The 15,355-nt window shown below is 41.3% G+C and overlaps 1 protein-coding gene across 8 annotated transcripts in view; it reads left to right on the top strand.

The window, feature by feature from the left end:
• RHOBTB1 (Rho related BTB domain containing 1) overlaps positions 1 to 15,355 on the top strand; it is a 52,715-nt gene that overhangs the window by 4,181 nt on the left and 33,179 nt on the right. For 2 of the 8 annotated variants that reach the window (XM_040563767.1, XM_040563761.1), the window contains exons 1-2: positions 11,431 to 11,569; positions 12,500 to 13,185. The gene's annotated coding sequence lies outside the window, so the exon portion shown is untranslated. Of the gene's footprint in view, positions 1 to 322; positions 422 to 11,125; positions 11,301 to 11,430; positions 11,570 to 12,499; positions 13,186 to 15,355 lie in introns of those variants that run through there. The other 6 variants (XM_040563768.1, XM_040563760.1, XM_040563764.1 and 3 more) reach the window with 5 other exon arrangements.

The following is a 15,355-nucleotide window of genomic DNA, read 5'->3' as shown; positions in this document are numbered from 1 at the left end:
GGTGCTTTTTGTATCTACATCTAGAGGAAAACTATTCAAGACCCAGCTTTATTTGACAGAGGTGTATCAATTTCCATTTATGCTCAAAATCTTGTCTGTATCCATGACCTCTTCAATGCATTGGAGTGAAAAGTTAGTGTTTTAGTGCAGATATTCAGTCTACCTGTGTTTGGAACTTTGAAAGACTGTTCTGTTGACCAAGCAAGCCCGTTCTAAAATATAAAATAGGTCATAAGAGCTGTCTTTAGTTTTGCATGTGTTATGATTTTTAGGTTGAAAATAGTAAGGTTTATTGTATTTTTTTCTCTACTTTTCCCTTCAGGAGAGCCACAGTAATAGAAAGATATGAAATATCTTTAATGGAATTCTGCTCTTGATCAAGCTGTTAAAAATGGATATGAACGTTATTTTCTCCTGTGAGGTAAGTAATGCCAGGGAGAAATTAAAGAAAAAAACTGACTGACTTTGTTGAGTGTTGCTGTCACCACTGCTGTTCTGTCCAGCTGCTTTTGTTCGTGTATTTTAAAGTTATAGCATCTGTGACTTAGAGAACTTTGCATTGAAAGCCTTAATTGAAAAGTCCTAGAATTAATTCTTTTGGTTACAGGGTTACTCAACTTTGTTCTGATGTTCTAGTAGATAAAAACAAATGTATAAAGGTGTGTACTCTAGTGTAATGGTTGGCTTCTACACATAGTAGCTTTTGACCCAATATTGAGCTTTTTTTCAGAGCATCAAAGAAATAGAAGCTCTTAAGTCTAATTCTCAAGAGTGAATATTTACCCAGAGTAACTGCAGACAGAGGAAATGAGTGACTTCCCAAAACGAAGAGTTTGTAGCACAATTTTTTTTTTGCATCCCTCTTTTTTTTTTGCTCTGTGCAGCCTAAGCAAAGGTGGGGCTGTTGCTAGCCTGAATTACAGGTGCATATTAATAAGGCTAGTATGGGACTTGGCAAAAGCTACTTCTGTGCTGAGCTGGTACTGTTAGGAAACTGCTGTTTCATATGTAAGAATTAGTAAAAACCAAACACATCTCCTGAATTTAGAATCATAGGGAAATTCAGGCTGTAAGGAATCTCAAGAGGCCATATAGTCCAGCCCCCTGGTCAAATTTTCCAGTAGTCAATGAAATTTGGACTAAAAAGGCCAGTAGGTGAAAATAACTATTTATGTTCAGAAACGATAAGGAAAATGGATTTGTATCTTGCCATATATATTAAATGTACATTATAATAATGCGGATAGGAATGTAACATGCTACAAAAACTTGTCAAAGGGAAAATATTTTAATTAAGACAGGATTGTAAAAGGATAGGGTTTTTCTCTGAACAAAGGAAACAGTAAATCTCTGATGTATTCACTTGTAATCACAAATGAAGCCTCTACAGGTCATCTAACACAGTGACATGTTGCCAATATTTTCAAGAATGGGTTCCCTGCACAAATGACCCCCTTCCCAGACTTCTCTAGGGAATCAATTTACTTACTTTCTCATGTAACCAAATTGCTTTCTCATAATAAATGGAGAGGAAGTAAACATGTTTTTTATCCCAATACATTTTATTGAAACATTTCCTCTGAAGTATATTTGTTCATGGGAAAACATAGTGACAATGTGAATAAAAATAAGCATCTTGTCAGGAAGCTTAGGGAGCAGTCTCTCCCCCTGGGCTCTCAAAATAAACACAAACCCCGTCCTCCTCCTCACCACCCCCTCGTCCCCCATTGTGTGCCACCGAACAGAACATTTTATGAGCCCTTGGAATAACTACTTCAGTGTTTTGGGCAGAGAGGGTCATCCAAAGAAGGGTTTAATACTGTCATGAGAGAGAGGTTTCATCATTCAAAGCCCGAAAGGAGGGTCATTGAAGGGAAGAGATGTGGTTGTTTCCTTTGGATTTCTGCTTATCTTAATGTGCTTTGAATCGATCCCTCAAAATTGGTAATTCAATAGCCTTAATAGTTACATTAGTAATTTAATGAGCCCCTTCCAGTGCGCTGTCAAAGACAAACATATACTTGAGGAACAAAAATAGAATCATTTTATAGTGCAGTTCCTGAAAGCCAGTGTATAATATTACATGTATGCAAGTTTTGATGCTATGAATTTTTTAATATACTATGAGTGATTTCATCGTCATGGAAATATGTAATAACACAAAATGGCACATCTAAGAATTCCTAGTATCTCTCTTCACCCTCATTCCTAGTGGCAAGTCACGCTTCCAGCCTGATTTTCTGTCTCTCAATGGATTTCTGCGTAACTCTCATAACTCATTTAATTAAGTTACAGATGGTTATTGTTCTTGTGAAACGTACTCTGTGAACTCACTGTTTCCAGATTTAATTTCTGTTACTGGGTATAAATTCTTGAAGAGAACGTATATGCAGGTCTGTATAGAAGTTAACTTATGTATTGTAAAGTCATGTGCTTGGGTCAGAAAATGCTACATCTGCAGAAGGCATGTCTTTGTAGAGCTGTTAGTTGCTCCTTAGTATCCCAGTCACGGTCTGTTTTCTTATGGGCTTCCATGTCACTTGAGGAATTATGAGATGACTAGTAGTAAATTTAGCTCTGTGGTTAAAGAAGCCACTGCTCTCAGAGATTACTTTCTCCACAGTCAGTAGAATGCTCTACAGACAATAGAATAAAATGGGTAAGTGTATGCTACTGCACACAATCATGCAGACTCCAGCAATTTAATTTAGCTGCCAATTCAGGTAGATATGAAACAAGCTCTGGTCTGTGTAAAACCAGCAGAGGAGCATGTATGCCTGTGAAACAGCAACCCTCAGTAGAATTAATGTAGAACAGGAAATTTTAAATCTTAAAACTGCTTGAGCTGGTCCTTCCCAAGCTTTTGACTAGGAAGTATGAAAACTGGGGGACTGCTATGAGTCTGTGGTTGGTGGGAATGGGTAGTGGTGCTATGTTCATAGCTTTTAATCCTTAGGATTAAATATGTTCTCTAGTAGTGTTTTTCACAGCACATTGAAATCCTGTACTAAGCACATCTCTAATTTCTGTACCTTTAATAAAGGAGAGTGGGTGATTCTCATAACATCCATGCAGAATCAGGAAACAATTCTTTGTTAAGTGAGAAACTGGGAAAGAAATGCTGCAGTCAGAAATGTCTATTAATCCAGGGAGCTTAGACAAGGTACCCAACAGAATAAATCCAAGTTGTAATATAAAAGCAGTGTTGTCACCCCAGAACATCCAGTTGGCAACTGGAATTACCTGTGTCTCACACTTTGGAAACAAGGGCTTAGCACTCTCAAGATGAGGTTTTACAGCAATAAAAACATACTTGGCGTGATACTTGCTTATTTTCACCGACTTTATCAGTGATGAAATGTGTTTGTGTCTGGGCTCATAAATGGGCAAACATCCCAATAACTGTTCTGAGCGACATTTAGGTCTGAGACAGGTGTGTATGTTGTGGACCTCATGACCGCTTGCATGTTTCAGTTCTTGATTTATGGCGGTTGCTTAACACTTGAACTCCTTAAATGTGGCTCTCTTTCAGATGCATGATTTCCATTGACATGCATGCTTAGACATATAGTTAGATCCTTAGTCAGTAAATAAGGAAGAATGTTTCCACCAATATTTCCCAGTCTTCTGAGGGAAATTGTTGTGGGTGAGGCTTTACTTGAGGTGATGTGACTGGTTCCATTAGAATTTCTCCAGGGGCGAATCTGGTTCTCTTAATCCTCCTTTCTTTGTATGTTTGCAACAGTGGTCCCCAGTAGTAATTCTATAGTTACGGAACTGTCAACATTCCTCTTGCAATAATACAGTATTTTAACTGTAGTTTTTGAATTTAAGTGGAAAATAATGGCTTTTTCTTCATACTTTTCAAATCACACCGCATACATGGTATCTTGAATCCTTTAAGTTCTCTTTTACCTAATCTTTTTCAAACCTGTAACAATGATTGATAGTTGGATAGATTCTGGAGGTAGTATATTCCAAATTCTCTGTAAAAACTGTAAAAGTGTATAAGAAAGATGTGCTTTCACAGGTGGTGGCTTTTAATCAGTAGTGTTACAGAAAAATCGAATCATTTTTTGTTAACTATTCCTGGTAACAGTGATTTGGGAAAAGCCCATCAGACAGCCTGCGGTGAAGTGTGCAAACTGTCATTTGCTGCTTCTGAGGCTTTTCTTCAAGATATAAAAGTGGATCACTATGTGCGTTCCTCTGCAATTTCCACAGTTACCATTATCCTTCAGCTACACCGTTTTGGTAGAATTTATATAAAGCCTTTCAAAGGGAGAAAGGTGTCCACCAGAACCAATCCCAGTAATCTTCTTTCTGGGTATGATCTAAGGCCTTGACTCATTAGGGAGACAAAAACTGTGGGAACTAGATTTGCTTAAACATAATGAATTAAACCACTAAAATAGATGAGCAGTGTTTGGACAAAGTAAACCTTCTGTTGATATACTCCAAGCTAACCCATTAAATTTAAGTTTGTTTTGCCGAAGTGAGGTCTTTGCATGGGAATCTGTGCTAGCGTAACTAAATCATGTCACTGGACTGGTGTAAATAGCTGTAAGAGACACAAGGTTTTACATTCCAGGAAAAGCTCTCTCTTTAAAAATCATGTATGTTTCAGAAGCAGAGGATGTACAGAATATAACAGGAATTCTACAGATCTTTTTCTTCTTGAATTATCACCTAAATTGAAGCCCATAGGGATCAGTAGAAACCTTCCCCATCAGTTTCAGTGGCATTTCTATCAGACTCTTAAACCATAACCGGGGGCTTTTACTTTAGTGTATAGCCACCTATAGGACAGAGGTGCAAGAGTAAATCACATTTAACAAGGCTGTTTATCACAGATGAATGATGGTGAGATTAAGTTGCCCTTGATTCTACTGTTTAATCCAGCTCTTTTGTTTTGGTCCCCTGGAGAGAACAGAATATGGCTATTGGATGCTCTTGTATGCAAGTAGTGATTCAGAGACCTCTTAAACCAGTCTTTGACTACTGGGGAAAGGAGGGAAAATCCACGTTTGTTCTCTTCCCATCACCACCTCTAACCTACACCCTCAGGTTCCTGTAGCGAGGGAGCTTTGTTCAAGACTGCGTGATCTCTCTAAAAGTGCCCGTATAAACAACTTGGTGCAGCAATTGCACATAGGTGCAGAGACTTATATTTAGAAATCCTTTAGAATTTATGCAGTCATTGAGCAGTATTTCAGCTTTTCAGTTTTGGTCTGCGTTTTGTATCCTCCTGCATATAAAGCTACTGGACTTTGAATACGATAGGTGACTTTTACAGGCCTCAAAAGGCAGGCAGAGCATTTATAATGCTTTAAAGAGTGAGAGCACATCCATTTATATATGGCTTTTAAAGCTCAATAGCTCAGATCAAGAGTGAGAAGCAAAGACAGTGTTTGCCATTGAGAACTTTTTATTGTAGTTCCCAGATATTCCTGTCTCTTTAAAACTCAGTACTCAGAAGTGAATTTTGACTGATCTTTGTAGAGGAGGGACTGAGACCAGCTGGAAGGTCAGACAGACAGAATCTTCCCCAGCTGACTGTTTGCTGTGACTCTCATTTCATTCCCCAAATATATTCTTTCCTTTCCATTAACATCTGAGTGGATGGCAGAAAGGTTAAGAAAAACTTTTAACAGTTATGCAGATATCAGCACCACAGGTGAGATAAGTGGATAATGTAGTATAGGCATGAAATCACTTCTTCAAGGTGAGAATTTGCACCTGGGATTAGGTTTTCATATATATATGGATGTTTTCCTGTGAAGTGGCAATAAAGAGTTATTCTGGGCTGAAAATGTGTTTCTGGTATGTCCCAGTTGGTGAACGAAGGCAGTAGTTATGGACAAAATTGCCAAGATTTGAGAATAATTCTTCATGTATTAGTGCAGCTTTCACTGATACATTAGCATGTATTTTGGTTAGCGAGTGGTATAGAATACAGTGCTCCAACAGATTTTCTTAGAAGGCAAACCATTGATTTTAAAGATGAGCCTCCTGTATCTTGGAAGCCCCCTTAAATACTGGAAATAGCTGATAAAGCTAGCATGCTCCGGGTAGCTGGAAAAGTCTTATGACATTTTGATGCAGTCATTTCTAGTTTCGTTCCTTTGTGAGGCAGCAAAATGATAAATATTCAAGAAGATATCCTCCTACTAGTCAGTTGTTCCCATTTAGCTTGTGTTTGGAAGTGGTACATAAGCTGATTAAATCTTTCTTACCCATGTTGTAATTCTGAGGATCTAGAAGCAGGGAATATAACCATTACAAGCTGTTGCAAACCTTCTATCTTAAAATAAATAAATAAATAAATCCCCATTTAATAGAAAACTGAGCTGTGTTACAAATTCTTAATACTGCCTTGTCCTCTCTGGGTTGTGAATTCAGTGAGCTGTAGCTCTTCCACTTCTTCCCTTGGGAGACTCTTATATAATCATTCAGCTGTTCCTCTTGCTGTCCTTCTTATTAAGCTGAAATTTTATGTTGCTTAATTGTGTCCTGGTAGACCTAACTTTGCAAACTAGGACTAGTGAAATGAATTCACTCCCTTCTAACACCAGACTACGCAGCCAGTACAGAAGAGGAGTGCAGTAGTGAAGGCAGTAATAGAGTTTTGCAAGGTTTCATGTCAGAGCCTCTTTCAGCGGAACTGAGACACACCTGAGTCAGCAGGTGCCCTTCCAGCAGTGAAGACTATCCATGTTCTGCGCTGTATTAGGAACAGGTCAGTGGAAGTGATTATTCCCCTCTACTCAGGCGCTTGTCAGGCTGCACATGAAGTAGTGTCCAGTGTGGGGTTTCACAGTACTGAAGAGAGTGGAATGAATGCTATACAGTTAGGGACCTGAAACAAGATACGCCCAGAGATACTGAGGGAGCTATGTTTAGCCTTCTCTTCTCCATCTCCAGATAAGGGGGCGTCTACTTAGTGTCTTCAGATACCTGACAAGGGGCCATTCAGAAAACAAGTAGGCTCTTCTCAGAGCTGCACAGCAAGGGGACTGTGTACAAGGTGTGCATATATTCAGCATTTCATATCCTTCCATTAGTGAAAAAGACTGGACATACAATTCACGCAGCAAACTGGTGCTGTATCTCATTCACAGAATGCCTCAGTAAGGTCCAATGCAGTGTTGCCTTCTAAAGGGATGATGGTCTTGCACTGTATTTAGTATTCAGTAAACAACTGGAGGAAAAAAAAAAGCATGGTGGTCTGTTAGTGTCTGTAACGCATACAATGGGGGGATATCATTGCATCCATCACGTCTCCATCTCTGAGAACGGAGACAGAATTGTGTGGGATATTACGAAAAGGGATGCAACTGACCTATCTGTTTTGCTTTGTATCACAGTTGGCTGAGAACAATTGTTAACATCACTAAGTAGAGGCACCTTGTCTCAAACTCTAAACTCTGTCCTTATTACACACAAAAAAAACCTCACATTGCTAAAGGAATGCATACAATATGTAATAGTTCTGAAGAGAAAGCCAGTTGTGAATGCATATGCATTTGGCATGGGAATAATACAGCTCTGAATGCAAACCCATTAATAAAAAAAAGTGTATTGACAAGAAATGACTTGAATTTTATTTCAGCGCTCATAAAATATGCATTTACATATTTTTTTCCAATGCATTTATTCTCTTTATGAATTTTTTATGGAAAAAAAATCTAATGGAGTATATACCAATCCATTACAGAAGTAGTTAGAAGTGATTTTGATCTACCCACATAACTAAAGCCTCGAAGCCTAATTGTGGGGAAAAAGTAGACTTCAATGATGGGAGCTGGGTAATTCTGATAATTCTGATATTTTAATTCACTTGCTGCCAGTTGGCTAAGACTACATATCTCACATACAATAGGAGGATGGTGAAGTCCATCACTGATGTACCATGTCTCCTTATTTTGATTGTACATCGTTCATTCATGTTCTTTTGTATTGTTGAAAGCAGGTTTCATAGACTGTAGGGAGCACCTTCTGTCCCTGTGAGACTGCCAGATGCAACACAGAGCCCATACCTATATGGGATAATTTAACTTACTTTGCTTTACTGAATTCCTCATGGATTTAAACTTATTTCCCCTAAAAGCCTCTTAATCTCAACTTGTTCTTAAAAGCTCTTCTAATATAAAGGGCCCCTGCATTCAGAGTTAAGGGGAGAGCTCCGATATGTCCAATGCTATTGATTTTTATCCTTGTGCTGTCCTGGGTTGCCTCTACAATGTCAGATCTGCCTTTCCTCAGTGTATGCTCAAACCCTGTCCCATAGCTGTCCATGCTGTCTGCTCATCTGCGTGTAACTTGTCTTAGGAAACTGTAGTTGTGCTTGGGTGTTGCTACCAAAAATGGAGGGGAAATCAGTTGTCCTGAATTAAAAGCATGACTCCCCAGAAGGAGCAAATGCCAACATCACTAGATTATTTATTTATTTAACTTTTTGAAGCAGACATCTCTTATAGACCCTACCTAGACCTGTAGTACAGGGAAGAAGCCCTTGCTTCCACATGGCATCAAGTCCAGATGAGTCTGAGATGCAGACTTTCTCAGAATGTTAACACACAGTATTATAAAAACTCACCCCCAGACTTGTGTGCTTGGACTATCACGCTTCTGCAGATACAGCAGAGTAGATTATGATGGGGTGGTGAGAAGCATGGGCTACTTCATTTCCTTCTCTTTCTGAACAGTTTTCACAGAGAAGCTGAAGTAAATGTTTCTAATCCCCTCTTCCATCACCTTTTGTTATTGACTGGTATTTTTTCAACATATCTGCTCCTGAGCCTTCCTCTGGTCCCTCAGAAGCGCAGAGGATGGCAGGGCCTGAGGGCATTAAGCTTCAGCAGTTCTGCGATGGTAGAAAGCTCCCTAAGGAGTTCAGCTAACAGAGTGTGTTGGAGGAGCCTCTGAAGTTAAACTAACTTTCCAGAGCCAGGAGAAGAAAGGTTATTTGTAACTTCAGTTATGGTTTACGCACAACTAATGTTCTCTCATGATATTTTTAATCATCTGAGAAATATGTTCTCATAACCAAAATGTTCACTTGGCCCCAGAGTAACGAATAAAATGTTGGAGCATATGGAATATACCCTTACATTTGCACTTCCGAATACATTTTGTGATTTAGTAAAACTAAAATAATTCTAAGTAGAATTCTTTGTGTACAAATGCACATTTTTTATTCTTATTTTTTTATCCAGTTATTCTCTGAGTTGCGTGATGGAGTTAACAACACTTAACAGAGATGCAACGATGGGACACACTTGGCAGCCCATAATTGTGTTTTGGAAAGCTCTATGGACTTGGCAAAACCAGGCTCTGTAGTTAAGTGCTAGCCATAGTCCAATGCCATGTCCTCGGGGATGGTAAAAATGGAACTTATTTCTTTCACCCTCTCCCTCTTGCTGTTAGCCACCCTTGAAAACAGAAAACCAAAAAAGAAAAATGCAAGCTGGCTACCTGGAATACTTAAACATCTAACTGAGTAAAGCTTTAACACTCATGTATTTTTAATGCTTGTGCTAACTCAGGGGGAATACTTGTGGTTTATTGCTGTCCTTTCTTGTACCAAAGCCTAGAAACTGTCAGTTGCTCTACACCCTATTAGAGATGCATTCCAGCTACTTGTGAAGGTATGTTGCTCAGACAAGTTGGTGGTCAAAGCTGTACTGTTTGTTAAGATGTTTGTAAAAATATAAATACCGCTCAATAGGATTATGTGACACAGGACAGACAGCTTCTAGCTGTTCTGGGTTTTTATTTTATACTTCGCTGGAAAAGCTGCAGTCTGAATTAAATAGGAATTTACACATTTGTGGTCGGAAGGCACTGAATGGTAGAAGTTGCTGCAGATGGTCATTTAAATGGAAACTACACAGTAGCTGCAGCTGCTTCCACAGCTGCAGAAGCCTTCAGGCTTTGGGTACCCTTTGATGGGACAGAAAAAAAGAGGGAAACTTCAGACTTTTTGTTCATCAAAAGCAAAGTGCTATTTCTCTTTTCCCTTGTTAAACACCTGAGTAATCCTTGTCATTGAGTCTAGGTGTGTTTAATAGGGTTCTAGCTCTGTGATTTTTCTTCAAAACATGAATATTTAAACTGTAAAACAAAGGTGCCAATAAGAAACTAAGATTTGCCACTCTAAAACAGCCCAGTAAAATGGATACCTTCTGTACCACCCTGTTTTGCCCAGTCCCTGAATTATTCAGGCTGAACCTGAGCCTTACTGCTCCCCAAAAGTTGCACATCCTAGAAACGAGTACACAGGGGGATTGTTCTTACATAGAATGAAAGTTTTTAACCTCATTTATAGAGAAAAAGTTGTTCATGCAGAGCTTGAAGCTTAAAAAAAAAAAATGGAAGGTAATCATACTATTAATCTTAAACCCGTAGGTTGTACGATTTAATTCGTTTTCTGTTGTTACTGTTGACTGCGTTATCAATTTGATACTTCTTTGTTTGCAAGCAGATGTCCTGAGTGAGAGTGTACGGACAACAAGAGTTGTTTTAATTTCTGATTTGTTTCCCCCTGTCCATCCAAATTCTGTGCAAAGCTGGGGAAGTAATGCTTAATATTTGCAGTACCTCACCCAATAACCTCCTGTGAAGTTGCCAACTGTAATTTTTCGTGACACAGTTGTACTCTACTGAGGATTGTTGCAGTCTGACCTGGTTAATGTGAGTTTGGCTTCACAGTATTTGAAAAATATAGTTGACTATAACCAAAATGCAGTTCGGTACTGTCAGTCAAGGTGTTCTTTAAACAAGTTTGTAACGTTTTCCGAAGAAAAGGCAGTGTTACTGCTGGAAGACTGGCAATGTACAAGTCCAGCCCGCTGTAAGGGCACGGTTTCTTTCCCCCAGTCACCCCCGCTGGGTCAGATCGGTCCCCTTGGCGGTGCGGGGCCGGGCCGGGGCCGCTCCCCGTCCGTGTCGCTGTCCCCGTCCAGCTCCCTCCCTCCCGCCGCGTCCCGCTTTTCATGAATGAACGCGGCGGCCGCGCTATAAATAGCCCGCGGGCTGCGCACGTCACAGGGCGCGCGGCTCCCGCCCGAGTCAGCGCCGCGGGGCGGGCCGGGGGGAGCCGAGCCGAGCCGAGCCCTGCCGAGCCGAGCCCTGCCGAGCCGAGCCGAGCGGGCGGCATGCTGCCTGCCTGCCACGGCGGGCCGCCGCCGCCTGCCGGCGCCCCCCCGGTGTAAGGAGCAGCGGGGAGGGGGTGCGGCGGCGACTGCCACCCTTGGCCCGGTCCTGCACCCCGGCTCCCGGGCATCCCGCTCTCCCGGGTAGGTCCCGCGTCGCCCGGGCGCGATCGTGCTGCTCCGGGCCGGGTGCCGCCGAGCCCTGCGCGCTCCCGCAGGTGCGCTCCCGCCCCCGCGGGAGAGGGAGAGGAGGCGGCCTCCCCTCCCCGGTACCGAGTCCTCGCTGGAGCTGAGCCCTCCGGCCTCCTCTTCCAGCCACGAGGCTCGAGGCAAAAATAGATGATGCTTACGGGAAGCAGAAACCTCTTGGCGCTTCTGAGTGGCATCTCCTAGAAGCCCGAAGGCTTGCAAAGGTTTATCTTTCTTCGTCTTTTTTTCCCCCCTTCGTTTCTCCTGCTGTGTCTGTGGAGTCTGTTGTGGGTTGCTGTGACTACAGCAGGAGGCTGCTGTGGGGGGCTTGCAGCACGCAGCTATCAGGTGTCTGCTGGCTGGACCTCTCTGAGGACCAAGAAAGGCACGCGGTAGTAGACCTTAATTTGTTCAGTCAGCCTGTAGTGGATATGGTAGCATCCAACATCTAGAGCAAAGGGAAAGCAGTCACTGGGCAGGCTGAGGAGGACTAGTCAGAGAGCTCGGGGTTGCCTTCTGCTGGTCAAAGCACTACTCAGGCTCCCAAAGGCAGCAATGTACTTGTTTAAAAATGATAGTAATAATTAAAAAAAAAAAAAAAAAAAAAAGCCCTTGAAGCTGTGCATATGGTCACAGTGAGAGCAAGGAAGAGATGCCAGAATATTCTCAATGACTTTGTTCATCCTCAGTCTGTGTACTATTTCAGGACACACAGCTGACTTGAAGCCAAATGTTCAGCTTGAGCTGTAATAGAAGCTGAGGTGGAAATTAGTTTGTTCAGTGTGTTCACAGGAGCTCTTAAGCTAGCACTTTTTCTAGGCAAAAATAGAGCATGCGAGGAGGAAAGCACTGTTGTTAGGACAGAGACAGTCGCTGTGTAACTGTTCAGTATAAGTAGCAACTGAATGGGACATATCTGTGTACAGGCTATGATTCAGGATAGGTCACAGCACGTGGAAGTAGAGCAGCTTAATTTCTCTTCAGTAATTTTCTGAGGTCCTTTTCCATTAGGTTGTGCTTTTCTTTTTTTTATGCCCATTGGATTTGTATGCCTGATGCTATGCCTCAGGGCTGTGATGTATCCATTCACTATTAACAGAAAAAAATAACTTGGTGAGCTGAATGTTTATAATGTTTTTTTTTTAATCTCACAGACATAATACTTACAGAGGGTAAGATCTGGGACATGCTCAGATGTGTACAAGTATTTTTATCCAAGAAGAAATAAACATCAGTTTTAGCTCTGGGGAGCTTTCTAAAACTCCTGCCCTTTTAAAACTCCAGGCTTCACAAATACTGTAGAGCATTAGACTGAGAGGAAGAACTGATCACTTGACTGGTAAATCCCAATGTTTGATTTTTTGTTAATACATGTTGTTCACTGGAAAACTGTTTAAATCCTGCATCCAGATGTTGCCCTGGCTGAAGGAGCTGAAAAGAGAGAAGCCTTGAATTTAGGAAATGCACAGGAGCAACAGATGTTTGACATGTCCCTCCTTTGCTCCCATCTTTTCTGCCAGAAGAAAATTATCAAGTGTTGTAGAACACTTAATGTACCTGTGACTGTCTCCCAAGCAGGGTCTGTTTTCCCCCACCCAAGAGGGGAAGAATAAGGCAGAGCAGTCATTGCTACATACAGCAGTTACAGAGCTCACAGCAAGGCATCACTGAGGCAAAGACTCGTCAGATCAGTGTGAAAATACCCTTGGATCGTGGATGGTGTGTGCATAAAAGAGCTCAAGGCCATGTGCTGAAGGACTGGGTGGTGACACGGCGTGTGAGCTAGAGTTGGTGCCACCTGGGGTACGTGCGGTGACAGTTGGGCCCTTTCTTAATAGGGGTAGGCTCATGAGATTAAACTATGGATTCCCTTTGGTTCTCATCTAACATTCTACTTTTCTGTTTTCCTATCCTTTCTGTCTGATATAAAAGACATGGCAAAAGATATGGCAATTTCTGTCTTCTTTTTAAAAATTTTGGCGAGTCTCTGTGTGGCACTAGACATTACAAGTAAACTCCACATACACTTGCTTCTTGCACAGTTCACTTAATGTCACTGGATTTGCATTTGAGATATAAATGCAGGACTTGAGCCAGGATCTGGAAGTAGCACTTATCTGAAGTCTGAAATCATGAAGTATTTACTATTCTAGCCAGCATTTAGATTTTTTTTATGCTGTCATCTAGAGATTTCATTCACCTTGTACAGTTTCCTTGTACCAATCATACGTGAGAGTAAATAAAATCACAAAAAAAAAATCTTCCTAAAACATCACTGATTAACACATGAGAAATATCACATAAAGTTCAAGAAACTAGAGCCGGATCCTGTCTTTTGGAACGAAAAAAGCAGAAAGTGAATTCTTCAACAGCTTCCTGGGCTAGAAGGTCACTGGTGTCTCTAGAATATTTGTCTTTGTAGTTCTAGCAAAATTTGATAAATATATTCCCCATAGAAATGTGCAGAAGTTGGAAGAATGCCTTGTTTGTTCTTTTTTTGGTTGGTTGGTTGGTTGTTTTCTTACCAAAGAGAGCATACAATGTCAATACCTGTCTTTATATAAATTGGTAAAATCGGTAATAACCTTTACTACAATAGCAGTAGTGTAATGCTGTTTGAGCTCCTTAATTGCATAAGAGTACGATTTCATGGTATGTTCATGACCATGAAAACCAGTAGTGCTGAATCAGGCTTTTTCAGTGATGCTTCTCCCTTTAATCCTGAGTTTTATATCTTATCCCAGGTACTCTTGACCATTGCAGTCACTAAGGATTCAGCTGCAGCTTTGTCCAAAATATTGATCCAAATACCAAACCAGGAGCCAAAGCATCTGATGCTGTCTACATTAGTGGGTCGTGCAGTGCAGTAGCAGGGGATCTGAAGATGAAAATGTTGGTGCTGAGGCCCCAGTGTGCATGCAGTACACGTTTCAGGGGCTGCAGGTGTTCCTTCAGATTACCTTTAATCTGGTGTGGAGTGAATGCTCACTCTTTAGTGGTGGGTGGCATGTCTTTCACTTCAGATTAATCTGAAACAAATTCAGTTTGTTCACTTAGGTGGCCGTTCCTGATGCAAACCGAAGCATGGTAAGTAGTGATGACTGGGGTTTTTGCTTCAAAAATGTATTCTTGTCCAAACTAAAATGCTAGTAGAGCTGCACTGTTAATCTGTTCCTGCAATGTGATCTGTTGCAGAAGGAGGAATAATCTAAGGTCTCAGTGCACAATGGCATTTTATGGGGGGCTGCTTTTTGAAGTAACAGCTTTCTGGAGATGGTTACCACCTGGTCCAAATGAGTCTTGCCTGTTCTTCATTTATTCAGTTCTCAGTCACTTTTACTAATGTCAGCCACAGCTAATTTCAGTTAGTGTTGATATGCCAAGTTATGGCACACAGCAATGCCAGAGCTTGGTCACTGCCTAGCCCCTTGTGTCTGCTGTGGGTATCTCTGGTAAATGGAAAGCAGCCACTGGAGCCAGGTGCATCCTGAATCCTGACAAAACGCATTCGCAAAACTATGCGAGAGCCTTAAATCAACCATGTGGCAGCCCAGATTATTTCCCTCTTACCGGGGGTGGGTTCAGTGTGGTCACTCTTCCTCACATCTCTCTGCACAGCAAAAAAGAAGAAACAGAAGGAGCTATAAGGGACTGCTCTGCATCATGGCGTGTTCTTGAGGTAGACTGAAGAACTGATGAAGGGAGGGGTAGCAGTGTTGTAGGTTCTCCCACAGTACAGAAAAGATTCATCCTAGATTCTTGTACCTGGCTTCTGAAATGGTTAAACGTCCTTCACCTGCTGTATGGATTAATTTCTAGAGACATGATCTCATCACAGAGGATATTGCAATGTATGTCACAGGTCAAAATAATACGTAATCTGCTCAGAGTAATCAGCTTGTTGATTTCTGCACTTCAGGTCTCCCAGAACCTGTCAGAAAATTGACATAGTTCAAGTCTACTGCTGGCATTTGCATTTGGTTCTCTTTTGTCTGAAAGTCTGTGAGTAA

This window comes from Cygnus olor, chromosome 7 (genome assembly GCF_009769625.2).
Source record: "Cygnus olor isolate bCygOlo1 chromosome 7, bCygOlo1.pri.v2, whole genome shotgun sequence".
Taxonomy (NCBI): Eukaryota; Metazoa; Chordata; class Aves; order Anseriformes; family Anatidae; genus Cygnus; species Cygnus olor.
The sequence above is the reverse complement of the archived record's forward strand: the minus strand, read 5'-3'. Positions and strand labels throughout refer to the sequence as shown.